Raw genomic sequence first — 26,693 nt, forward strand, 5'->3', positions numbered from 1 at the left:
CTCACAGCAGAGGGCCCACATCATGAACCTGTGAGCAGCCCAGCCGTTGGGACCTCAGAACAGAAGGCCCACATCCCCATTGGGATGGGAACCTGGCAGGAGTGGCTTCGCACCACTTAGCACATGTCAGAAAATGTTAGAAGCCCAGCAGTTAGGGCCTGACACCAGGGGTCCCTCATAACTGAGGGGAGGAGACTCCCAGCAGGTTCCAACTGCCAACAGAGGGCCCACGTCTACAAGGTGGCATGTGCCAGCCAGGCAGTAGTGACCTCACAGCAGAGGGCCTATCTCACAGAAGGGTGAGGAACCGAGGCAGGATGGGACTCTCGCCAGAGGGCCCACAACACCAAGGTGATGGGAACCAGTCAGGACTGTCCTCCCTCCAGTGGGGCCACATCATCGAAAGGTGAGGAACCCAGCACATGTGGCCTCATATCAGAGGACATACATCACAAAGGGGATGGGAGTGAGGCAGGTAGGAGTAGCCTAAAAACAGAGGGCCCAAAGAATAAAAAAGGTGAGGAATCCAGCATTTATAACCTCCCAGCAGGCGGCCGAGAGCACAGAAGCTATGGGATGCAGGCAGGAGTGAACTAACACCAGAGAGCCCACATCATGAAACTGTGAGCAACCCAGGCGTTGGGACCTCAGAGCAGAAAGCCCACATCCCCATGGGGATGGGAACCTGACAGGAGTGTCCTGGCATCACTGTGCTCACATGAGAAAATATGGGGAGCCCAGCAGTTAGAGCCTGATGCTAGAGGGCCGTCATCACCGAGGGCAGGAGGCTCCCAGCAGGTTCCATGTGCCAACAGAGGGCCCACGTCACCATGGTGATGTGTGCAAGTCAGGCAGGATTGACCTCACAGCAGAGGGCCTACCTCACAGAAGAGAGAGGAACCCAGCCACGATAAGACTGTCACCAGAAGGCCCACATCACCAAGGGGATGGGAACCAGGCAGGAGTGTCCTCACACCAGTGGGGCCACATCATTGAAAGTTGCGGAACCCAGCACATGTGGCCTCAATGAAGAAGACCCACATCACGAAGGGGTTGCGAGTGAGGCAGGCAGGAGGAGCATCACAACACAGGACCCATAGCATACAAAAGTTGAGGAATCGAGCAGTTGGAACCTCCCAGCAGGCGGCCAACAGCACAGAGGCTATGGGATCCAAGCCACAGTGAACTAACACCAGAGAGCCCACATCATGAAATTGTGATCAACCCAGCTGTTGGAACCTCAGAGCAGAAGGCCCACATCCCCGTGGAGATGGGAACCTAAGAGGAGTGTCCGAGCATCACTGGGCTCACTAAGAAAAGTTGGGGAGCCCAGCAGTTAGGGCCTGACGTCAGAGGGCCCTCATCACAGATGTGAGGAGGCTCCCAGCAGGGTCCAAGTGCCACCAGAGGGCTCATGTCAACAAGGCGAGGTGAGCAAGCCAGGCAAGAGTTACCTGATAGTAGAGGGCCCACCTCACAGATGGATGAGGAACCCAGCCAGGATCAGACTCGCACCAGAGGGCCCACATCACAAAGGGGATGGGAACCAGTCAGGATTATCCTCACACTAGTGGGGCCTCATCAGCTTAAGGTGAGGAACCCAGCACATGTGTCCTCAAACCAGAGGACCCACATCACCAAGGGCCTTGGAGTGAGGCAGGCAGGAGTAGCCTCACAACACAGGGCACATAATATAAAAAACGTGAGGATTCCAGCATTTAGACCTTCTAGCAGGCGGCCCAGAACACCGAGGCTATGGGATCCAGGCCACAGTGAACTCACAGCAGAGGGCCCACATCATAAAACTGTGACCAACCCGGGCTTTGGGACCTCAGCGCAGAAGGCCCACATCCCCATGGGAATGGGAACCTGGTTGGAGTGTCCTCGCACCACTGGGCGCACATCAGAAAATGTGGGGAGCCCACCATTTAGGGCCTGACGCCAGAGGGCCGTCATCACCGAAAGGAGGAGGCACCCTGCACACTCCAACTGCCACCAGAGGGCTCACGTCACCAAGGTGACGTGTGCCAGCCAAGCAGGAGTGACCTCACAGCAGAGGGCCTACCTCACAGAACGTTGAGGAACCCAGCCAGGATTAGACTCTCGCCAGAGGGCCCACCTCACCAAGGGGATGGGAACCAGGCAGGAGTGTCCTCACACGAGTGGGGCCACATCATCGAAAGGTGAGGAACACAGCACATGTGGCCTCAAGCCATAGGACAGTCATCTCCAAGGGGCTGGCAGTGAGGCAGGCAGGAGGAGCCTCACAACAGAGGGCACATAGAATAAAAAAGTTGAGGAATCCTGCAGTTGTTACCTCCCAACAGGCGGCTCAGAGCACCGATGATAAGGGATCCTTGCCAGAGTGAACTCACAGCAGAGGGCCCACATCACGGTACTGTGAGCAAGCCAGCCGTTTTGACCTCAGAGCAGAAGGCCCATATCCCCATGGGGATGGGAACCTGGCAAGAGTGTCCTCACTCACTTGGCACACATCAGAAAATGTGGGGAGCCCAGCAGTTATGGCCTAAGGCAAGAGGGCCCTCATCACCGAGGGGAGGAGGATCCCAGCACACTCCAACTACCACCACAGGGCCCACGTCACTAAGGTGACCTGTGCCAGACAGGCATGATTGACCTCACAGCAGAGGGCCCACCTCACAGAAGGGTGAGGAACCCAGCCAGGATCAGACTCTCACCTGAGGGCCCACATCAGCAAGGGGATGGGAACCAGTCAGGACTGTCCTCCCACCAGTGGGGCCACATCATCGAAAGGTGTGGAACCCAGCACATGTGGCCTCAAATCAGAGGACACATATCACAAAGGGAATGGGAGTGAGGCAGGCAGGAGTAGCCTAAAAACAGAGGGCCCAAAGAATAAGAAAGGTGAGGAATCCAGCAGTTGGAACCTCCCAGCAGGCGGCCGAGAGCACAGAAGCTATGGGATGCAGGCAGGAGTGAACTAACAGCAGAGAGCCCACATCATGAAACTGTGAGCAACCAAGGTGTTGGGACCTCAGAGCAGAAGGCCCACATCCCAATGGGGATGTGAACCTGGCTGGAGTGTCCTCGCACCACTGGGCGCACATCACAAAATGTGGGGAGCCCAGCAGTTAGGGCCTGACGCCAGAGGGCCCTCATCACCGAAGGGAGGAGTCTCCCAGCAGGCTCTATGTGCCACCAGAGGGCTGATGTCCACAAGGCGAGGTGAGCAAGCCAGGTAGGAGTGACCTCACAGCATACGGCCCACCTCACAGATGGGTGAGGAACCCAGCCAGGATCAGACTCTCAACAGAGGGCCCACATCACCAAGGGGATGTGAACCAGGCAGGAGTCTCCTAAGACCATTGGTCCCACATCATCGAAAGGTGAGGAACCCAGCATATGTGGCCTCAAACCAGACGACACACATCACGAAGAGGCTGGGAGTGAGGCAGGCAGGAGGATCCTCACAACAGAGGGCCCAAAAAATTAAAAAAGTGAGGAATCCAGCAGTTGGAACCTCCCAGCAGGTGGCCAAGAGCACAGAGGCTATGGGATCCAGGCCTCTGTGAACTAACACCAGAGAGCCCACATCATGAAAATGTGAACAACCCAGCCGTTGGGACCTCAGAGCAGAAGGCCCACATCCCCATGGAGATGGGATCCTAAGAGGAGTGCCAAAGCATCACTGAGCTCACTAAGAAAAGTTGGTGAGCCCAGCAGTTAGGGCCTGACACAAGAGGGCCCTCATCACTGGAGGGAGGAGATTTCCAGCACGCTCCAACTGCCACCACACGGTTGACTTCACCAAGAAAATGTGTGCCAGCCATGCAGGAGTGACCTATCAGCAGAGGGTCTCCCTCACAGGTGGGTGAGGAACACAGCCAGGAACAGACTCTCACCAGGGGGTCAACATAAGCACGTGGATGAGAACCAGGCAGGAGTGTCCTCACACTAGTGGGGCCACATCATCGAAAGGTGAGGAACCCAGCAAAGGTGGCCACAAACCAGAGGACACACATCACCAAGGGGTTGAGAGTGAGGTAGGTGTCTGGACGGGCATATTTAACACTCATTTCCCACCAGGAAGAGGAATTAACCAAAGGCTCAGCGTGCACTGCCAGAAGCAGATTAGGGCCTGAAGCAGTCTTGTGGGTTTGCGGCCAGCTCACAAGAAAGCGAGTTGAAGAAAGGAGCTCAGGTGCCCTGTAATTCACAAACCTGCAGAGTTATAAATGACAGATAACGTCCAAAAATATATTGAAGTAAGGCTGCGAAGAGGACTTGAAAACGGGGCAGAATTTCAGGAAACGGATTTCAGGAGGTAGACTGGATTTGCATTTAAAGCATAGGAAAAGAGGCAGAACATCGACAATGATGCACTTGGCAAAAAAGTGCGTATGAGTTTGTTCCTGAATATATTCAGGAAAAAACACATACGCCCTTTTTGGCAAACCAAGCAAGCTTGCAATGGAAATCCGAACTACTATGAAGTGTCACTTCCCCCCGGTCAAAAGGGCCATCTGAAAAAAGTGTAAAATCCAGAAAGGCAAAACAGGCCATGGGGAAATAGGAGCCTTGTTATGCTGATGGGCGGGATGTAAATTGCCAACAGCCACTCTGGAGAAGTGTATGGTGTTTCCTGATACATCTGAAAAACAAAGCAACAGAGCCTAGGACATTTCCACATATGGTCCTATAGCTTAGGGAAATTAAAATCATAAAGACACAGCCACCCCAAAATTTGGGACGGCTCTGTTTACAGGACCCTCTTCTACAGTACAAGTTAAATATCCCAGAGAACAAATAATTGATAAAGAAGTTGCGGTATACGTACAACAGAATACCACTCAGCAATGAAATCTGTGTCACCAGACCTGTACCAGCATAATGAGTGGATTGAGGCACGATGATTCTAAGTGAAATAAGTCACACAGAAAAAGAAACTTCACAAGATATCACTACTACACGGAATATAAACTTGGCTACACAGGAACTGAATTACAAAACAGAACAGGGTCTCAAATGTAGAAAATCAACTTATGCTTGCTTAAGGGGAAAGGTGAGTTGGGGTGCTGCATAAAACCAGAGATTGAAATGAGCACAGATACCGTTCCATAAGCCAAATATGTAATAGACAAGAGCTATTCCTTGCTCAACGAAGTGGACTCAACACCCCATATTAAACGCCTAAAAATATACCAGACTAGTAAGAATCTTAAAACCTATGGATGGATATGTCTCCGAAAGAGAATCAAGCGTGTGTACAGTGGCATAAACACAGCAGTGATAGGATTGGTGAGGTTCGGTGAGCAAATGCAGACCCTTTGAAGTCATATTGCATGGTACCCATTCCATGGGTCTCAACTCCCTAGGTTGAAGGGATTCTTCCTTCAGCTAAAACATGCATGTGGAACCCAGAGTATGATCCACCATGTGATCGGGAAATGTGTTCAAATGTGTCTCAGTTTTCGTCCCCTGGTACTCGGGTGCAACATTCCAGATGCTTTACTAACACTCTCCCCACTTGGAGAGTCAGTGCCTTTAACCTCCTGTTTGGCCCAGTTTGCAATTACTGCGGAAAATGAACAGGAATATGGAGAACCAATGAGAGACCAGCTGGAGGTGTCTGGACGGGCAAATTTAACTCTCATTTCCCACCAGGAAGAGGAATTAACCAAAGGCTCAGCGTGCCATGCCAGAACCACACTAGGGCCTGAAGCAATCCTGCGGTGTTGCGGCCAGCTCACAAGAAAGCGAGTTGAAGAAAGGAGCTCATGGGCACTGTAATTCACAAACCTGCAGAGTTATAAATGACAGCTATCGTGCAAAAATATATTAAAGTAAGGCTGCCAAGAGGACTTGAAAGCGGAGCAGAATTGCAGGAAACCGATTTCAGGAGGTAGACTGGAGTTGCATGTAAAGCATAGGAAAACAGGCAGAACGTCCACAATGATGCACTTGGCCAAAAAGGGCGTATGCGTTTTTATCTCAGGAAAAAATGCATACGCCCTTTTAGGCCAACCAAGCAAGCTTGCAAATGAAATCTGCACTACAATGAAGTCTCACTGCCCCCCGGTCAAAAGGGCCATCTGAAAAAAGTGTAAAATCCAGAAAGGCAGGGCAGGCCATGGAGAACTGGGAGCCTTGTTATGCTGATGGGCGGGATGTAAATTGCCAACAGCCACTCTGGAGAAGTGTATGGTGTTTCCTGAAACATCTAAAAAACAAAGCAACAGAGCCTAGGGCACTTCCACTTATGGTCCTATAGCTTAGGGAAATTAAAATCAAAAAGACACAGAAACCCCAATGTTTGAGATGGCTCTGTTTACAAGAACCTCATTTCCGGTACAAGTTCAATATCACAGAAAGCAAAGAATGGATACAGACGTTGTGGTACTTACGTACAATGCAATATCAGCCTGACTTGGTGCCTGCAGGCCAGCCAGGATGGTCCTGGCCCTGGGTGCTCTTCTGGAAGATTTCCATTTCCCTGCCTGAGATACTCTTCCTGTCCCTGCCCCCACTGCTTTTTTCCTTCCTCACCTCTGCCCAGGGAGAAATTCCAGCAGCAGGTATGGGTGACACATCCTCTTCTTTAGCAGGTGGCAGCCTGGCAACTGCTGCAGGAAGTCCAGCAGAGCCCCACTCACACTGGGCCACCCACAAAGCCGTGGCCTCTCACTCCCTCCCACCAGCCCAGCCCCGAGATTGCTGACAGGGCAGAGAAAATGGCGTCAGGCACAGCTGCAGGGACTCTTGCTGCCTGGAGTGGTATTTATATTGATCTCAACCCAGGCACACCTGGGGAGGGCTGGCCGGCATGGTAAGGCTGCCCAGGTCAGCCAATCATCACCCCTCAGGGGCTCACAGTTGCAGAAAATGGAACTTGCTGAACCGGCCAGGTTCAAGGAACAGGTGTGGGCTCCTGAGAGTCAGGATAGACAAGGGGCTGCAGCTTTGGCTTGTTTTCTAATCATTTTATCTGGCCCATGAGTGGGAGACAACTTCAAGAAAACCCTCTCCTAATGAGAGGAACCCAGGAGTCAGGGAGAGGAGGGGTGGGTGGTGGTTGGAGACAGAGGCCTGGTGCCCTGGGTGCAGTGGAAGTCTCTGGAAGACCAGGTGGAGGGAGGCCACACAGAGTGATGCCCAGGGTCACAGACCTGTCGCAGCTGCTGTTTGTTAGTTCAAGTCCTGCTCTGAGGTGCTCTGTGTCAGCTCTGAGCGACAGGTGAGCTGGGGGTGCTCTTCAATGAGGGCTATGTGCATGGTTCCTGTGTGCCCAGCCCTGCCACGGTACCTGCAAGTGTAGCTCTGTATCCTGGGAGTGGCCTGACCACGAGAGCCCCGTGAGCTGTGTTGGGGGTGGGGTACCTGCCCAGGAGAGCTCCATATCCTGGGATTGGCCTGACCACGAGAGCCCCATGGGCTGCTGGGGACCTGGTAAAGGATGTCAGGACAGTCAGTGAAGCCACCGAGGATATACCTCCAGTTGCTCCTGATTCCTACACCCTGCTGGTCATTCTACCAACCACCAGGACATGGTATTCTGTATTAGTCTTCAATGATGCCTTCTTTTGTATTCCATTAGTCCCAGAGTCACAAGAAATTTTGGCTTGTGAGTGGCAGGACTCAACATACAACTAAAACAATACTTCCAGGCCGTCTTGCCCCAAGGGTTCAAAAATTCCCACACCATCTTTGGGGAAAGCTTAGCTAAAGACCGAAAAGTTCTACCTCTGGAAAAGGAAACCCTCCTTCAATATGCAGATGACATTCTGATCGCCAGCCCTACTAAGGAGGCCTCTGAACTACCAAGCCAATAAAGGATAGAAGTTGTCCAAGAAAAAGCTCAAATATCACAGACTGCGGTGACCTGCCTGGGCTTCATTCTCACACAAGGTCAGAGAAGCCCATCCCAGGAAAGGGAAGAAACCATTTGCAGCCTTACCCCTTTCTAAAACTAGAAGACAGCTTAGGGGTTCCTGGGGAGGCCAGGGTTTGCTGCTTCTGGATCCCTAACTACAGTCTACTAGCTGGGCCTCTATATGAAACACTGAAAGGAAAAGATGATGATCCTTTTGAACAGAATCCAGAAGTGGCCTTTCAAGAATGGAAAGAGCAGTCAATTCAGACCCTTGCCCTGGAACTCCCTAATTGAGCTAAACCCTTTGACCTTTCCATTCCCGGTGAAAGGTGAATCGCCATTGGAGAATTAGTGCAAAAACTGGGACCACTTGAAATGGAACAATGCAAGAATGCCATCCAGGTAGGATAAACTACAGTCACCAAGGGGCTTGGCCCACTGCCACATCTGGCCAAGATACTGGCGGTATCTAAAAACCTGGAAATCAGCAGCCCAAAAGGCCACCTCACTCCTAAGGGAAAAGGACCCCACGTGGTGATCCTAATCACCAACCATGCCCTGAAGTTGCAGGGTTCGCTCCGTGGGCACACCGACCTCGAGTGAGGAGGCCCTCCAACTCCAACATCCAGAGAGATAACCAGGGGCAACAGGGCACCATGACGACTCATGTGAACATCACTTGACCTGGAGTTTCTCTCATAAAACAACAATAGTGTGTCCCGAAGTAGACTACTGCTTGCAGGACTTACTGCACCCGGAGGGGAGCTAATAATCTTGGCGGGGGAACCGTATATCACACTGTCACCATAGAAAAGCCTACAGACACCGTGATGATGGTGGCCAATAAGACCGGCTGGACTCCTGTTTACTTCAAAAGGCTGTTGACTCAGTGACCATCATGGTCCTTGATCACCACTGACCCTGGACTGTCTGGGAGTTGAGCGGGCAGGGCTCTGACACCTGGTGCTGTTTTTACGTTAATTCAGGGGCCTAATTGAAGAAAGAGCAGACTACTGGTCAGAGCATCTAGGCTGGCAGAAACGGTCAGCCTAAGGTGGCCGAACAAATGTGGGGCGGGGTGAAACCGGCCCCCACAGCGTCTCTGCACATCTCTTTCCTGGACCCTTAAAGGTCATTAGAATCTATAACACTTCCAATGCTGGTGCTCAGGCGGACGAGCAGGGAGGCAGGGGTCCTGGGGCCAATCAACGTCACCCGGAGGCTGCGGGGGAGAAGTTCTGACCCTCGTCCCCTGGTATGAGGGCTCCCAACTCAGCACTCAGCAGTTACAGAAGAAGGGTCTGCACCCTCAGCACTCCAAGAATGAGGAACGGGACAAAAGGTAGAGGAGGGTTTTGTCCCCAGCAAAGCCCATTAAAAATCCCTGGGAGATAAAAATAGAATCTGGGCAATAAAGTCAAGTCTGACCTTTTTTATCCTTTGCGCTTTGTCTAATTTCACGTGCTCCTAGGGTCCCGCATGCAGAGGTTCCACACCCAGCACTTCAGACCAGATTTCCTAGTGCAGAATGGCTGGGTCGACACCTCAGCTCCTGGGGCCCAGTGCAGACTCCGAGATATAGAGCCTGAGCTGCAGCCAACCTGGCCCTCCAGAGCTCTGCCCCCTCCCTCCCACTGACTCTGACAGGATCTCTACACAGCAGCCCAGCCCACAGCCCACGGGGTAGTGCATGCTCTCACCTCTCCATTCTCTGATCAAAATATAAAGTTTCCTTTGCTTGTGAACCAAACTCAGTCTCGATCTGTTGGCCCCAATGACACTGGGCAGGGGGACCCTTGTTGGGGTCCACTCTGGAGGATCAGTAACAGAAATTGAGAGTATTGTAACTTCAATGAACAGATGTGTGAGCCAAACTGTAGTTAACATAGAACAGTGTATAAGGCTCGGGTAAAATAAGATGTTTCTAACACTTCCATTTGATATTTCCATCACTTTATTATAAGCAAGTTCAGTGAAAAGGTTTGTCTTATTTGTCAGGTCAATATTAGAGAAATGAAGTGATTTCTTTCCAAGGATGTACATCTAATAATCTTGGTTAAAGCTTCAATCTTGTTTTAAATGCTTTTCCATTGAAAATGATACCTCTCTTTCAGCTCCCCCATTTCTGAGAAGTATAAAATCTTATAATTTATTATTACCAAAGGGGAAAGGTGGGAGGAGGGATAAATTAACAGTTTGGAATTAACACATACACACTGCTATGTATAAAATAGATCATCAACAAGGAACTACTGTATAGCACAGGGAACTACACTCAATATTTTGCAATAACCTATAAGGGGAAATAATCGGAAAAAGAATAGATATTTTTATTGACATCATCTATCAATGACAGTTAAAGTGTAACCTAAGGGAAGCCGGTGGTGAGTGCTTCTGACCCTGAAGACTTCAATCATCTAAAGTTTGGACTCTGCCTACTTCCCAAGGCCCTTAATGAACATATGTGTAGCCGTAGCTTAAAAAACTCCCCAGTTTGGGTTTCGGGGAGACACTGATTTTGAAAACGCCCTGGTGTTTTCCTTACATGAATGGGACTCTTCCTACTGCTAAAACATGTCTGTCACATCCAGAGGATGGTATACCGTCTGATCGGGAAGAGTTTGGAAAAGGCATCTCATCTCCTCATCTCCTGGTGCTCAGGTTCACCCCTCCAGCGTCTTTACTAACAGTCTCCCCACTTGGAGATGTCAGCACTGTCAACATCCTGTTGCGTACAGTTTGGAATTTGTCCAGAGGATGAAGCGGAAGGATGAGGAACAATGAGAGACAAGTCCTAGGTGTTCAGACAGGCACATGTCACTCTAATTTCCAATCAGGAAGACGAATTGACCAAAGGCTAGGGTTGCCCATGGAAACAGTATAGGGCTTGAGGAAATCCCACTGCTTTGTGGCCAGTTCCCATAAACACAAGTTGAACAATGGAACTCAGGGGCAGTAAAATTCACGAAACTGCAGAGTTGAAAATATCTATCACTGAAAAATGTCTTGAGGAAAGTCAGAGAAAAGGATTGGTAAGCAAGCGAGAATGGCAGGAAAGGGATTTGAGGAGGTAGAAAGGACTCGCCATTAAGCACAAGAAAAGGGGCTGAACATTGCCAACATTGCAGTTGGCCAAAAAGGCTGTATGCGTTTTTTTCTGTATATATTCAAGAAAAGGGCATACACTTTTTTAGCCAACCAAACAGGTGGGCACTGGAAATCAATACTACAAAAGATATCACTTCACATCAGTCAGAAGAGCCATCCTCATAAAGTGTAAACACCAGAAATGCAGGACAGGGCAAGGAGAAGAGGGAGCCCTGTGAGGCTTATAGTGGAAATGTATATTGCCAACGGCCATTCTGGAGAAGTGTATTGTGTTTACTAAAGCATCTAAAAAATGAGCTACAGAGCATAGGGCACTTGCACTCATGGGCGTATATCTTGGGAAAAACAAAAATCGAGAGGACACAGGCACCCCAATGTTTACTGCCTCTCTGTTTAAAAGATCCTCGACTAGGATATAACTTAAATGTCTCTGGAGGGAAAAAATGGATAGAGATGTGGTACTTATGTAGAGTGGAATATTACTCAGCCTGGAAATCGATGAAATATGGCCAGCTGTAACAACTCCGGAGGAGTTACGTATGATCATTCTAAGTGACATAATTCAAAAAGAAAAAGACACATATCATAAGATATCACTTAAAGGTGGAATCCAAAATGGCTACACATGAAATAAATTACAAAACAAAAACATAGTCAAATATGTAGAAAACACGCGTAAGGCTGCTAAACGGGAAAGGTGGGGAGGGGTGAGGCATCATCCAGGAGGTTGAAATTAGCAAAGATACCATTCCAAATACCAAACTGATAATCAACAAGGCCTACACGGTAGCTAAAAGAACTGCACTCAGCACACTCAAGTCACCGGAAAAGAATATCTATGACTGGTAAGAATCTGAAAAAGAATTTATTGATGTCTCTCTGTACGTGAATCAAGTGGATGTACAGCAGCAAGAAACAGAGCTTTGAAAATCAGCTGTAACCAATATAGTAATAAATTGAAAAAAATAAACGACAGAGAGACAGGGAAAACCTCTTACAACTTTCCTCAGGGACGGTGATGCAACATGGATTGAACACATCTAGACCCACAGCAGGATGAGACATAAGGCTGGAAACTGTTCGCGCTAAGAGAAATGTGAGGTTGGGTGAGGAAATGCACACCCTTTAAAGTAATACTACCTGGTACCCATTCAATGGGTCCCAAATCTGCAGGTTCAAGGAATCTTCCTACAGCTAAAACATGCATGGAAAACCCAGAGGACTGTACACCATGTGATCGGGAGATGTGTCTAAAATGCACCTCATTTATCCTCTCCTGGTGCTCCTGTTCATCATTCCAGCCACGTTACTTAGAATCTCCCCACTTAGAGAATCAGCACATGTAAACTTCTGTTTCACACATTTTGCAAATTGTGAGGAGGATGAACGGGAAGAGGGGGAACCAATGAGAGAATAGTTGTAGGGGTTTGGACGGGCACATGTCACTCTAATTTCCCATTAAGAATAAGAATTAAAAAAAGGCTCAGCCCGCCTCGCTGGAGCCAAAATAGGGCCTGAGGCATCCTGCGGCTTTGAGGCCAGCTCACAAAAGAGCAACTTAAAAAATGGAGCTCAGGGTCACTGCAATTCACAAACCTGCAGAGTTATAAATGAAAACTAACGTCCAAAAATATGTTGAGGTAAGGTAAAGAAGAGGATCTGAATGCAAGACAGAATTGCAAGAAACAGATTTCAAGAGATAGATTGGACTCGTCTTTAAAGCACATGAAAAGCGGCAGAATTTCGACAATGATGCAGTTGGCCCAAAAGGGAATATGCGTTTTTTCCTGAATATATCCAGGAAAAAACGCATACGCACTTTATGGGCAACCAAGCAAGCAAGCAATGCAAATGTGCACAGCAAAGAAGTCTCATTTCCCACCGGTCAAAAGGGCCATCCGAAAAAATTGTAAAAACCAGAAATGCAGGACAGGCCATGGAGAACAGGGAGCCCTTATACGCTGATGGACAGTGTGTGAACTGCCGAGAGCCACTCTGGAGAAGTGTATGGTGGTTCCTAAATCATCTAAAAAACAGAGCTACAGAGCATAGGGCACTTCCAATCACGGGAGTATATCTAGGGAAGTCTAAAAATCAACAAGACACAAGCACACCACAGTTTAGGGCTACTCTGTTTACAAGAACCTCAACTTCAGTACACCTTAAATATCCCAGGAAAGAGAACAATGGATAAAGAAAATGTGGTACTTATGTACAATGGAATATCTCTTCACCATGAAATCAATGTAATAAGGCTAGTAGAAGGATAAAGAGTGGATTTAGGTCCGATAATACTACTTGAAATAAGTCAAACAGAAAAAGAAACATATCATAAGATATCACTTATAGAGGGAGGATAAATATGGCTGCACAAAAAATGAATTACAAAACAGAACAGTGTCTCACATTTAGAAAACACACTTATGTCAGCTTAAGGGGAAAGGAGAGGTGGGGTGATGCATAAAACCAGAGTTTGAAATTAGCACAGATACCGTTTAATAAACCAAATAGGTATTAGACAAGATCTACACCTTGCTCAATGAACTGGCCTCAACACACCCTATACACCGCAGAGAAATATATCTGAGTAATAAGAATCTTAAAACCCATGTATTGATATATCTCCATAAGGGAATCAAGTGTGTGCAGAGCGGCACAAACACAGCAGTGAAAATGAGCTAAACCCCATTATAGAAATAAATTTTAAAACCAAAACGCAGAAACAATGAAAGAGAGAAAAATTCTTACAAAATTCGCTCAGGGGCTGTGATGCAACCTGGAATGACCACATATAAACCCACAGCTGGATAAGACATAAGGCTGGACACTTGGGGCTGAGAGGATTGGTGAGCTTTGGTGAGCAACTGCCGAAAGTTTAATGCAATACTTCATGCTACTCATTCCAAGGGTCCCAACACTCCAGGTTGAAGGGAATCTTCCTACAGCTAAACCATGCATGGGAAATCCAGCAGATGGTATACCATATGATCGGGAAAGGTTTCTAAAACGCTCCTCATTTTCCTCTCCTGGGGCTCCAGATCAACATTCCAGCCACTTTACTAACAACATCCCCACATGGAGAGTCAATGCCTTTAAGTTCCGGTATCGCACAGTCTGCAGTTAGTGCGGAGGATGAATGGGAATAGGGGGAACCAGTGAGAAAATAGCTGTAGCGGTTTCAATGGCCACATGTCACTCTAATTTCACATAGGAAGAAGAATTAACCAAAGGCACAGCAAGGCGCCCCAGAAGAAGAATAGGGCCTGAAGAAATCCTGTGGATATGAGGCAAGATCACAAAAATAAGAGCTGAAAAATGGAACTAAGGGCAACTGCAATTCAAAAACCTGCAGAGTTATAAAGGCCAACTATTTTCCAAAAGTATATTGAGGTAAGGCTATGAAGAGGCACTGACAGCAAGGCAGAATTGCAGGAAACCGATTTGAGGAGGTAGACTGGAATTGCATTGAAAACATATGAAAAGACTGAGAACATCGACAATCATGCACTGGGCCAAAAAGGCCGTATGCGTTTTTTCCTGAATATATTCAGGAAGAAACGCATACGCCCTGTCTGGCCAACCAAGCAAGCTTGCAAAGGAAATCTGCACTACAATGAAGTCTCACTGCCCCACGGTCAAAAGGGCCATCTGAATAAAGTGTAAAATCCAGAAAGGCGGGACAGGCCATGGAGAACTGGGAGCCTTGTTATGCTGATGGGCGGGATGTAAATTGCCAACAGCCACTCTGGAGAAGTGTATGGTGTTTCCTGAAACATCTAAAAAACAAAGCAACAGAGCCTAGGGCACTTCCACTTATGGTCCTATAGCTTAGGGAAATTAAAATCAAAAAGACACAGCCACCCCAAAGTTTGGGACGGCTCTGTTTACAAGAACCTCGTTAACGGTACAAGTTCAATATCGCAGAAAGCGAAAAATGGATAAAGAAGTTGTGGTACTTACGTACAATGCAATATCACTCAGCAATGAAATCTATGTCATCAGGCCTGTAGCAGCATAATGAGTGGATTCAGGTACGATGATTCTAAGTGAAATAAGTCACACAGAAAAAGAAACATCATAAGATATCACTACTATACGGAATGTAAACTTGGCAACACAGGAACTGAATTACAAAACATAACAGGGTATCAAATGTAGAAAACCAACTTACGTTTGCTGAAGAGGAAAGGTGAGTTGGGGTGCTGCATAAAACCAGAGATTGAAATTAGCACAGATAACGTTCCATAAGCCAAATATGTAATAGACAAGAGCTACTCGTTGCTCAACGAAGTGACTCAACACCCCATATTAAACACCTAAGAATATACCTGACTAGTAAGAATCTTAAAACCTATGGATTTATATGTCTCCAAAAGAGAATCAAGCATGTGTACAGCAGCATAAACGTAGCAGTGATAGGATTGGTGAGATTTGATGAGCAAATGCAGACCCTTTGAAGTCATATTGCATGGTACCCATTCCATGGGTCTCAACTCTCCAGGTTTAAGTATTCTTCCTTCAGCTAAAACATGCATGTGGAACCCAGAGTATGATCCACCGTGTGATCGGGAAACATGTTCAAATGTGTCTCAGTTTTCATCCCCTGGTACTCGGGTGCAAGATTCCTGATGCTTTACTAACACTCTCCCCACTTGGAGAGTCAGTGCCTGTAAACTCCTGTTTGGCCCAGTTTGCAATTTCTGCAGAAGATGAACAGGAATAGGGAGAACCAATGAGAGACTAGCTGGAGGTGTCTGGACGGGCAAATTTAACTCTCATTTCCCACCAGGAAGAGGAATTAACCAAAGGCTCAGCATGCCATGCCGGAACCACACTAGGGCCTGAAGCAATCCTGCGGTGTTGCGGCCAGCTCACAAGAAAGCGAGTTGAATAAAGGAGCTCTGGGGCACTGTCATTCACAAAGCTGAAGAGTTATAAATGACAGCTATCGTCCAAAAATATATTGAAGTAAGGCTGCCAAGAGGACTTGAAAGCGGGGCAGAATCTTAAGAAACCAATTTCAGGAGGTAGACTGGAATTGCATGTAAAGCATAGGAAAAGAGGCAGAACGTCTACAATGATGCACTTGGCCAAAAAGTACGTATGCGTTTTTTCCTGACTATATTCAGGAAAAAACGCATACGTCCTTTTTGGCCAACGAAGCAAGCTTCCAAAGGAAATCTGCACTACAATGAAGTCTCACTTACCCCCGGTCAAAAGGGCCATCTGAATAAAGTATAAAATCCAGAAAGGCAGGACAGGCCATGGAGAACTGGGAGCCTTGTTATGCTGATGGGAGGGATGTAAATTGCCAACAGCCACTCTGGAGAAGTGTATGGTGTTTCCTGAAACATCTAAAAAACAAAGCAACAGAGCCTAGGGCACTTCCACTTATGGTCCTATAGCTTAGGGCAATTAAAATCAAAAAGACACAGCCACCCGAAAGTTTGGGACGGCTCTGTTTACAAGAACGTCGTTTACGGTACAAGTTCAATATCGCAGAAAGCGAAAAATGGATAAAGAAGTTGTGGTACTTACGTACAATGCAATATCACTCAGCAATGAAATCTATGTCATCAGGCCCGTAGCAGCATAATGAGTGGATTCATTTACGATGATTCTAAGTGAAATAAGTCACACAGAAAAAGAAACATCATAAGATATCACTACTACACGGAATGTAAACTTGGCTACACAGGAACTGAATTACAAAACAGAACAGGGTCTCAAATGTAGAAAACCAACTTATGCTTGCTTAAGGGGAAAGGTGAGTTGGGGTACTGCATAAAACCAGAGATAGAAATTAGCACACATACCGTTCCATAAGCCAAATATGTAATAGACAAGAGCTACTCCTTGCTCAACGAAGTGACTCAACACCCCATATTAAACGCCTAAGAATATACCTGACTAGTAAGTATCTTAAAACCTATGGATTGATCCAGGAGCAGGAAGATGGCGGAAGAGTAAGATGCAGAGATCACCTTCCTCCCCACAGATACACCAGAAATACATCTACACGTGGAACAACTCCTACAGATCACCTACTGAATGCTGGCAGAAGACCTCAGATCTCCCAAAAGGCAAGAAACTCCCCACGTACCTTGGTAGGGCAAAAGAAAAAAAGAATAAACAGAGAGAAAAGGATAGGGACGGCACCTGCACCAGTGGGAGGGATCTGTTAAGGAGGAAAAGTTTCCACACACTAGGAAGCCCCTTCGTGGGCGGAGACTGCGGGATGCGGAGGGGGGAGCTTCGAACCTGCGGAGGAGTGCACAGCAACGGGTGCGGAGGGCAAATCGGGGAGATTCCCGCACAGAGGATCGGTGCCGACCGGCACTCACCAGCCCGAGAGGCTTGTCTGCTCACCCGCCGGGGCGGGCGGGGCTGCGAGCTGAGGCTCTGAGGCTCGGGTTTCTGTTTCAGACGGAGCGCAGGGAGAGGACTGGGGTTGGCGGCTTGAACATATCCTGAAGGGGTTAGTGCACCACAGCTAGCCAGGAGGGAGTCCGGGGAAAAGTCTGCACCTGCCGAAGAGGTAAGAGACTTTTTCTTCCCTCTTTGTTTCCTGGTGCTTGAGGAGAGGGGTTTAAGAATGCTGCTTAAAGGAACTCCAGAGACGGGCGCTAGCCGCGGCTGAAAGCGCGGACCCCAGAGACGGGAGCGAGCCGCGGCTGAAAGCGCGGACCCCAGAGATGGGCGCGAGCCACGGCTGAAAGCGCGGACCCCAGAGATGGGCGCGAGCCGCGGCTGAAAGCGCGGACCCCAGAGACGGGCGCGAGCCGCGGCTGAAAGCGTGGACCCCAGAGATGGGTGTGAGCCGCGGCTGAAAGCGCGGACCCCAGAGACGGGCGCGAGCCGCGGCTGAGGGCGCGGACCCCAGAGACGGGCGCGAGCCGCGGCTGAGGGTGCGGACTCCAGAGACGGGCACAAGCCGCAGCTGGAGGTGCGGACCCCAGAGGCGGGCGGGAGACGTTGGGGCTGCTGCTGCCGCCACCAAGGGGCCTGTGTGCGAGCGCAGGTCGCTCTCCACGCCCCTCTTCTGCGGAGCCTGTGCAGCCCGCCACTGCCGGGTTCCCGGGATCCGGGGACGACTTCCCCGGGAGAGCGCACGGCGGGCCTCGGGCTGGTGCAGGGTCACGCCAGACTTTGCCGCCGCAGGCCCGCCCCGCATTCCATGCCCCTCCCTCCCCGCCAGCCTCAGTACGCCAGAACCCCCGAATCAGTGGCTCCTTTAACCCCGTCCTGTCTGAGCAAAAAACAGACGCCCTCCAGCGACCTACACGCAGAGGCAGGGCCAAATCCAAAGCTGAGCCCCTGTGAGCTGTGAGAACAAAGAAGAGAAAGGGAAATCTCTCCCAGCAGCCTCAGAAGCAGCGGATTAAAGCTCCACAATCAACTTGATGTACCCTGCATCTGTGGAATACATGAATAGACAGCCAATCATCCCAAATTAAGGAGGTGGACTTTGGGAGCAAGATCTATGATTTTTTTCCCTATTCCTCTTTTTGTGAATGTGTATGTGTATGCTTCTGTGTGAGATCTTGTCTGTATAGTCTTGCTTCCACCATTTGTCCTAGGGTTCTATCCCTTCATGGTTTTTTCTTAAAATTTTTTTCTTAATAATCAATTTTAATTTTAAGAACGTTATTATACTTTACCTTCGTCCTTTCTTTTTCTTTCTTTCTTTCCTTCCTTCCTTCCCTCCTTTAGACAATGAATCATCCCAAATTGAGGAGGTGGTCTCTGACAGCAAGATTTATGATTTTTCCCCCTTTACCTCTTTTAGTGAGGGTGTATGTGTACGCTTCTGTGTAAGATTTTGTCTGTATAGCTTTGCTTCCAACATTTGTCCTAAGGTTCTATCCATCCCTTTTTTTTTTCCTAAATAAGAATTTTTTAATTCAATAACTTTATTATACTTTATTTTATTTTTACTGTATCTTCTTTCTTTCTGTTTTTCCTTCTTTCCCTCCTTCCTTCCTTCCTTCCTCCCTTCCTCCCTCCCTCCTTTCGTTCCTTCTTGCCTTCTTTCCTTCGTTGCTTCTTTCTTTCTTTCTTCCTTCCTTCCTTCCTTCCCTCCTTCCTTCCCTCCTTTCCTTCTTTCTTTCCTCATACTTCTACTAATTCCCTCTACTTTTTCTCCCTTTTATTCTGAGCCGTGTGGATGAAAGGCTCTTGGTGCTCCAGCCAGGAGTCAGGGCTCTGCCTCTGAGGTAGGAGAGCCAACTTCAGGACACTGGTCCACAAGAGACCTCCCAGCTCCACATAATATCAAATGGCGAAAATCTCCCAGAGACCTCCATCTTAACACCAGCACCCAGCTTCACTCAACGACCAGCAAGCCACAGTGCTGGACAACCTGTGCCAAACAACTAGCAAAACAGGAACACAACCCCACCCATTAGCAGAGAGGCAGTCTAAAATCATAATAAGGCCACAGACACCCCAAAACACACCACCAGACGTGAACCTGCCCACTAGAGAGACAAGATCCAGCCTCATCCACCACAACACAGGCACTAGTCCCCTCCACCAGGAAGCCTACACAACCCATTGAACCAACCTTAGCCACTGGAGACAGACATCAAAAACAGGAGGAACTACGAACCTGCAGCCTGCAAAAAGGAGACCCCAAACACAGTAAGATAAGCAAAATGAGAAAACAGAAAAACACACAGCAGATAAAGGAGCAAGATAAAAATGCACCAGACCTAACAAATGAAGAGGAAATAGGCAGTCTACCTGAAAAAGAATTCAGAATAATGATAGTAAGGTTGATCCGAAATCTTGGAGATAGAATGGACAATAGAATGGACAAAATGCAAGAATCAGTTAACAAGGACCTAGAAGAACTAAAGATGAAACAAGCAACGATGAACAACACAATAAATGAAATTAAAAATACTCTAGATGGGATCAATAGCAGAATAACTGAGGCAGAAGAACGGATAAGTGACCTGGAAGATAAAATAGTGGAAATAACTACTGCAGAGCAGAATAAAGAAAAAAGAATGAAAAGAACTGAGGACAGTCTCAGAGACCTCTGGGACAACATTAAACGCACCAACATTCGAATTATAGGGGTTCCAGAAGAAGAAGAGAAAAAGAAAGGGACTGAGAAAATATTTGAAGAGATTATAGTTGAAAACTTCCCTAATATGGGAAAGGAAATAGTTAATCAAGTCCAGGAAGCACAGAGAGTCCCATACAGGATAAATCCAAGGAGAAATACGCCAAGACACATATTAATCAAACTGTCAAAAATTAAATACAAAGAAAGCATATTAAAAGCAGCAAGGGAAAAACAACAAATAACACATAAGGGAATCCCCATAAGGTTAACAGCTGATCTCTCAGCAGAAACCCTACAAGCCAGAAGGGAGTGGCAGGACATACTGAAAGTGATGAAGGAGAAAAACCTGCAGCCAAGACTACTCTACCCAGCAAGGATCTCATTCAGATTTGATGGAGAAATTAAAACCTTTACAGACAAGCAAAAGCTGAGAGAGTTCAGCACCACCAAACCAGCTTTACAACAAATGCTAAAGGATCTTCTCTAGGCAAGAAACACAAGAGAAGGAAAAGACCTATAATAACGAACCCAAAACAATTTAGAAAATGGGAATAGGAACATACATATCGATAATTACCTTAAATGTAAATGGACTAAATGCTCCCACCAAAAGACACAGATTAGCTGAATGGATACAAAAACAAGACCCTTATATATGCTGTCTACAAGAGACCCACTTCAGACCTAGAGACACATACAGACTGAAAGTAAGGGGATGGAAAAAGATATTCCATGCAAATGGAAACCAAAAGAAAGCTGGAGTAGCAATTCTCATATCAGACAAAATAGACTTTAAAATAAGGACTATTAAAAGAGACAAAGAAGGACACTACATAATGATCAAGGGATCGATCCAAGAAGAAGATATAACAATTGTAAATATTTATGCACCCAACATAGGAGCACCTCAATACATAAGGCAAATACTAACAGCCATAAAAGGGGAAATCGACAGTAACACATTCATAGTAGGGGACTTAAACACCCCACTTTCACCCATGGACAGATCATCCAAAATGAAAATAAATAAGGAAACACAAGCTTTAAATGATACATTAAACAAGATGGACTTAATTGATATTTATAAGACACTCCATCCAAAAACAACAGAATACACATTTTTCTCAAGTGCTCATGGAACATTCTCCAGGATAGATCATATCTTGGGTCACAAATCAAGCCTTGGTAAATTTAAGAAAATTGAAATTGTATCAAGTATCTTTTCTGACCACAACGCCATGAGCCTAGATATCAATTACAGGAAAAGATCTGTAAAAAATACAAACACATGGAGGCTAAACAATACACTACTTAATAATGAAGCGATCACTGAAGAAATCAAAGAGGAAATCAAAAAATACCTAGAAACAAATGACAATGGAGACACAACGACCCAAAACCTGTGGGATGCAGCAAAAGCAGTTCTAAGGGGGAAGTTTATAGCAATACAAGCCCACCTTAAGAAGCAGGAAACATCTAGAATAAACAACCTAACCTTGCACCTCAAGCAATTAGAGAAAGAAGAACAAAAAAAACCGAAAGCTAGCAGAAGGAAAGAAATCATAAAAATCAGATCAGAAATAAATGAAAAAGAAATGAAGGAAACAATAGCAAAGATCAATAAAACTAAAAGCTGGTTCTTTGAGAAGATAAACAAAATTGATAAACCACTAGCCAGACTCATCAAGAAAAAAAGGGAGAAGACTCAAATCAATAGAATTAGAAATGAAAAAGGAGAGGTAACAACTGACACTGCAGAGATAAAAGAGATCATGAGAGATTACTACAAGCAACTCTATGCCAATAAAATGGACAATCTGGAAGAAATGGACAAATTCTTAGAAATGCACAACGTGCCAAGACTGAATCAGGAAGAAATAGAAAATATGAACAGACCAATCACAAGCACTGAAATTGAAACTGTGATTAAAAATTTTCCAACAAAGAAAAGTCCAGGACCAGATGGCTTCACAGACGAATTCTATCAAACATTTAGAGAAGAGCTAACACCTATCCTTCTCAAACTCTTCCAAAATATAGCAGAGGGAGGAACACTCCCAAACTCCTTCTACGAGGCCACCATCACCTTGATACCAAAACCAGGCAAGGATGTCACAAAGAAAGAAAACTACAGACCAATATCACTGATGAACATAGATGCAAAAATCCTCAACAAAATACTAGCAAACAGAATCCAACAGCACATTAAAAGGATCATACACCATGATCAAGTGGGGTTTATTCCAGGAATGCAAGGATTCTTCAATATATGCAAATCTATCAATGTGATAAACCATATTAACAAATTGAAGGAGAAAAACCATATGATCATCTCAATAGATGCAGAGAAAGCTTTTGACAAAATTCAACACCCATTTATGATAAAAACCCTGCAGAAAGTAGGCATAGAGGGAACTTTCCTCAACATAATAAAGGCCATATACGACAAGCCCACAGCAAACATCATCCTCAATGGGGAAAAACTGAAAGCATTTCCACTAAGATCAGGAACAAGACAAGGGTGCCCACTCTCACCACTCTTATTCAACATAGTTTTGGAAGTTTTAGCCACAGCAATCAGAGAAGAGAAGGAAATAAAAGGAATCCAAATCGGAATAGAAGAAGTAAAGCTGTCACTGTTTGCAGATGACATGATCCTATACATAGAGAATCCTAAAGATGCTACCAGAAAACTACTAGAGCTAATCAATGAATTTGGTAAAGTGGCAGGATACAAAATTAATGCACAGAAATCTCTGGCATTCCTATATACTAATGATGAAAAATCTGAAAGTGAAATCAAGAAAACACTCCCATTTACCATTGCAACAAAAAGAATAAAATATCTAGGAATAAACCTACCTAAGGAGACAAAAGACCTGTATGCAGAAAATTATAAGACACTGATGAAAGAAATTAAAGATGATACAAATAGATGGAGACATATACCATGTTCTTGGATTGGAAGAATCAACATTGTGAAAATGACTCTACTACCCAAAGCAATCTATAGATTCAATGCAATACCTATCAAACTACCACTGGCATTTTTCACAGAACTAGAACAAAAAATTTCGCAATTTGTATGGAAACACAAAAGACCCCGAATAGCCAAAGCAATCTTGAGAACAAAAAAAGGAACTGGAGGAATCAGGCTCCCTGACTTCAGACTATACTACAAAGCTACAGTTATCAAGACGGTATGGTACTGGCACAAAAACAGAAAGATAGATCAATGGAACAGGATAGAAAGCCCAGAGATAAACCCATGCACATATGGACACCTTATCTTTGATAAAGGTGGCAGGAATGTACAGTGGAGAAAGGACAGCCTCTTCAATAAGTGGTGCTGGGAAAACTGGACAGGTACATGTAAAAGTATGAGATTAGATCACTCCCTAACACCATACACAAAAATAAGCTCAAAATGGATTAAAGACCTAAATATAAGGCCAGAAACTATCAAACTCTTAGAGGAAAACATAGGCAGAACACTCTATGACATAAATCACAGCAAGATTCTTTCTGACCCACCTCCTAGAGTAATGGAAATAAAAACAGAAATAAACAAATGGGACCTAATGAAACTTCAAAGCTTTTGCACAGCAAAAGAAACCATAAACAAGACCAAAAGACAACCCTCAGAATGGGAGAAAATATTTGCAAATGAAGCAACCGACAAAGGATTAATCTCCAAAATTTACAAGCAGCCCATGCAGCTCAATAACAAAAAAACAAACAACCCAATCCAAAAATGGGCAGAAGACTTAAATAGACATTTCTCCAAAGAAGATATACAGTCTGCCAACAAACACATGAAAGAATGCTCAATATCATTAATCATTAGAGAAATGCAAATCCAAACTACAATGAGATATCATCTCACACCAGTCAGAATGGCCATCATCAAAAAATCTAGAAACAATAAATGCTGGAGAGGGTGTGGAGAAAAGGGAACCCTCTAGCACTGCTGGTGGGAATGTGAATTGGTTCAGCCACTATGGAGAACAGTATGGAGGTTCCTTAAAAAACTACAAATAGAACTACCATATGACCCAGCAATCCCACTACTGGGCATATACCCTGAGAAAACCGAAATTCAAAAAGAGTCATGTACCAAAATGTTCATCGCAGCTCTATTTACAATAGCCCGGAGATGGAAACAACCTAAGTGCCCATCATCGGATGAATGGATAAAGAAGATGTGGCACATATATACAATGGAATACTACTCAGCCATAAAAAGAAATGAAATTGAGCTATTTGTAATGAGGTGGATAGAACTAGAGTCTGTCATACACAGTGAACTAAGTCAGAAAGAAAAAGACAAATACCGTATGCTAACACATATATATGGAATTTAAGAAAAAAAATGTCATGAAGAACCTAGGGGTAAGGCAGGAATAAAGACACAGACCTCCTAGAGAATGGACTTGAGGTTATGGGGAGGGGGAAGGGTGAGCTGTGACGGGGTGAGAGAGAGTCATGGACATATACACACTAACAAACGTAGTAAGGTAGAGAGCTAGTGGGAAGCAGCCGCATGGCAGAGGGATATTGGCTTGGTGCTTTGTGACAGCCTGGAGGGGTGGGATAGGGAGGGTGGGAGGGAGGGAGACACAAGAGGGAAGAGATATGGGAACATATGTATATGTATAATTGATTCACTTTGTTATAAAGCAGAAACTAACACATCATTGTAAAGCAATTATACCAAAATAAAGATGTTAAAAAAAAAAAACCTATGGATTTATATGTCTCTGAAAGAGAATCAAGCGTGTGTACAGCAGAATAAACGCAGCAGTGATAGGATTGGTGAGGTTCGGTGAGCAAATGCAGACCCTTCGAAGTCATATTGCATGGTACCCATTCCATGCGTCTCAACTCTCCAGGTTTAATGGATTACTCCTTCAGCTAAAACATGCATGTGGAACGCAGAGTATGATCCACCATGTGATCGGGAAACGTGTTCAAATGTGTCTCAGTTTTCGTCCCCTGGTACTCGGGTGCAACATTACATACACTTTACTAACACTCTCCCCACTTGGAGAGTCAGTGATTTAACCTCCTGTTTGGCCCAGTTTGCAATTTCTGCGGAAAATGAACAGGAATAGGGAGAACCAATGAGAGACTAGCTGGAGGTGTCTGGACGGGCAAATTTAACTCTCATTTCCCACCAGGAAGAAGAATTACCCAAAGGCTCAGCATGCGGTGCCGGAACCACACTAGGGGCTGAAGCAATCCTGCGGTGTTGCGGCCAGCTCACAAGAAAGCGAGTTGAAGAAAGGAGCTCAGGGGCACTGTAATTCACAAACCTGCAGAGTTATAAATGACAGGTATCGTCCAAAAATCTATTGAAGTAAGGCTGCCAAGAGGACTTGAAAGCGGGGCAGAATTGCACGAAACCGATTTCAGGAGGTAGACTGCAATTGCATGTAAAGCATAGGAAAAGAGGCAGAATGTCAACAATGATGCACTTGGCCAAAAAGGGCGTATGCGTTTTTTCCTGAATATATTCAGGAAAAAACGCATACGCCCTTTTTGGCCAAACAAGCAAGCTTGCAAAGGATATCTGCACTAAAATGAAGTCTCACTGCCCCCCGGTCAAAAGGGTCATCTGAAAGAAGTGTAAAATCCAGAAAGGCAGGACAGGCCATGGAGAACTGGGAGTCTTGTTATGCTGATGGGCGGGATGTAAATTGCCAACAGCCACTCTGGAGAAGTGTATGGTGTTTCCTGAAACATCTAAAAAACAAAGCAACAGAGCCTAGGGAACTTCCACTTATGGTCCTATAGCCTAGGGAAATTAAAATCAAAAAGACACAGCCACCCCAAAGTTTGGGATGGCTGTGTTTACAAGAACCTCGTTTACGGTACAAGTTCAATATCACAGAAAGCGAAAAGTAGATAAAGAAGTTGTGGTACTTATGTACAATGCAATATCACTCAGCAATGAAATCTATGTCATGAGGCCCGTAGCAGCATAATGAGTGGATTCAGGTACGATGATTCTAAGTGAAATAAGTTTAGTTGGGGTGCTGCATAAAACCAGAGATTGAAATTAGCACAGATACCGTTCCATAAGCCAAATATGTAATAGACAAGAGCTACTCCTTGCTCAAAGAAGTGGACTCAACACCACATATTAACCGCCTAAGAATATACCTGACTAGTAAGAATCTTAAAACCTATGGATTTATATGTCTCCAAAAGAGAATCAAGCGTGTGTACAGTGGCATAAACGCAGCAGTGATAGGATTGGTGAGGTTCGGTGAGCAAATGCAGACCCTTTGAAGTCATATTGCATGGTACCCATTCCATGGGTCTCAACTCTCCAGGTTTAAGGGATTCTTCCTTCAGCTAAACATGCATGTGGAACCCAGAGTATGATCCACCGTGTGATCGGGAAACGTGTTCAAATGTGTCTCAGTTTTCGTCCCCTGGTACTCGGGTGCAACATTCCAGACCCTTTACTAACACTCTCCCCACATGAAGAGTCAGAGCCTTTAACCTCCTGTTTGGCCCAGTTTGCAATTTCTGCGGAAGATGAACAGGAATAGGGAGAACCCATGATAGACTAGCTGGAGGTGTCTGGACGGGCAAATTTAACTCTCATTTCCCACCAGGAAGAGGAATTAACCAAAGGCACAGCGTGCC

This window comes from Orcinus orca, chromosome 2 (genome assembly GCF_937001465.1).
Source record: "Orcinus orca chromosome 2, mOrcOrc1.1, whole genome shotgun sequence".
In the NCBI taxonomy this organism is placed as follows: domain Eukaryota; kingdom Metazoa; phylum Chordata; class Mammalia; order Artiodactyla; family Delphinidae; genus Orcinus; species Orcinus orca.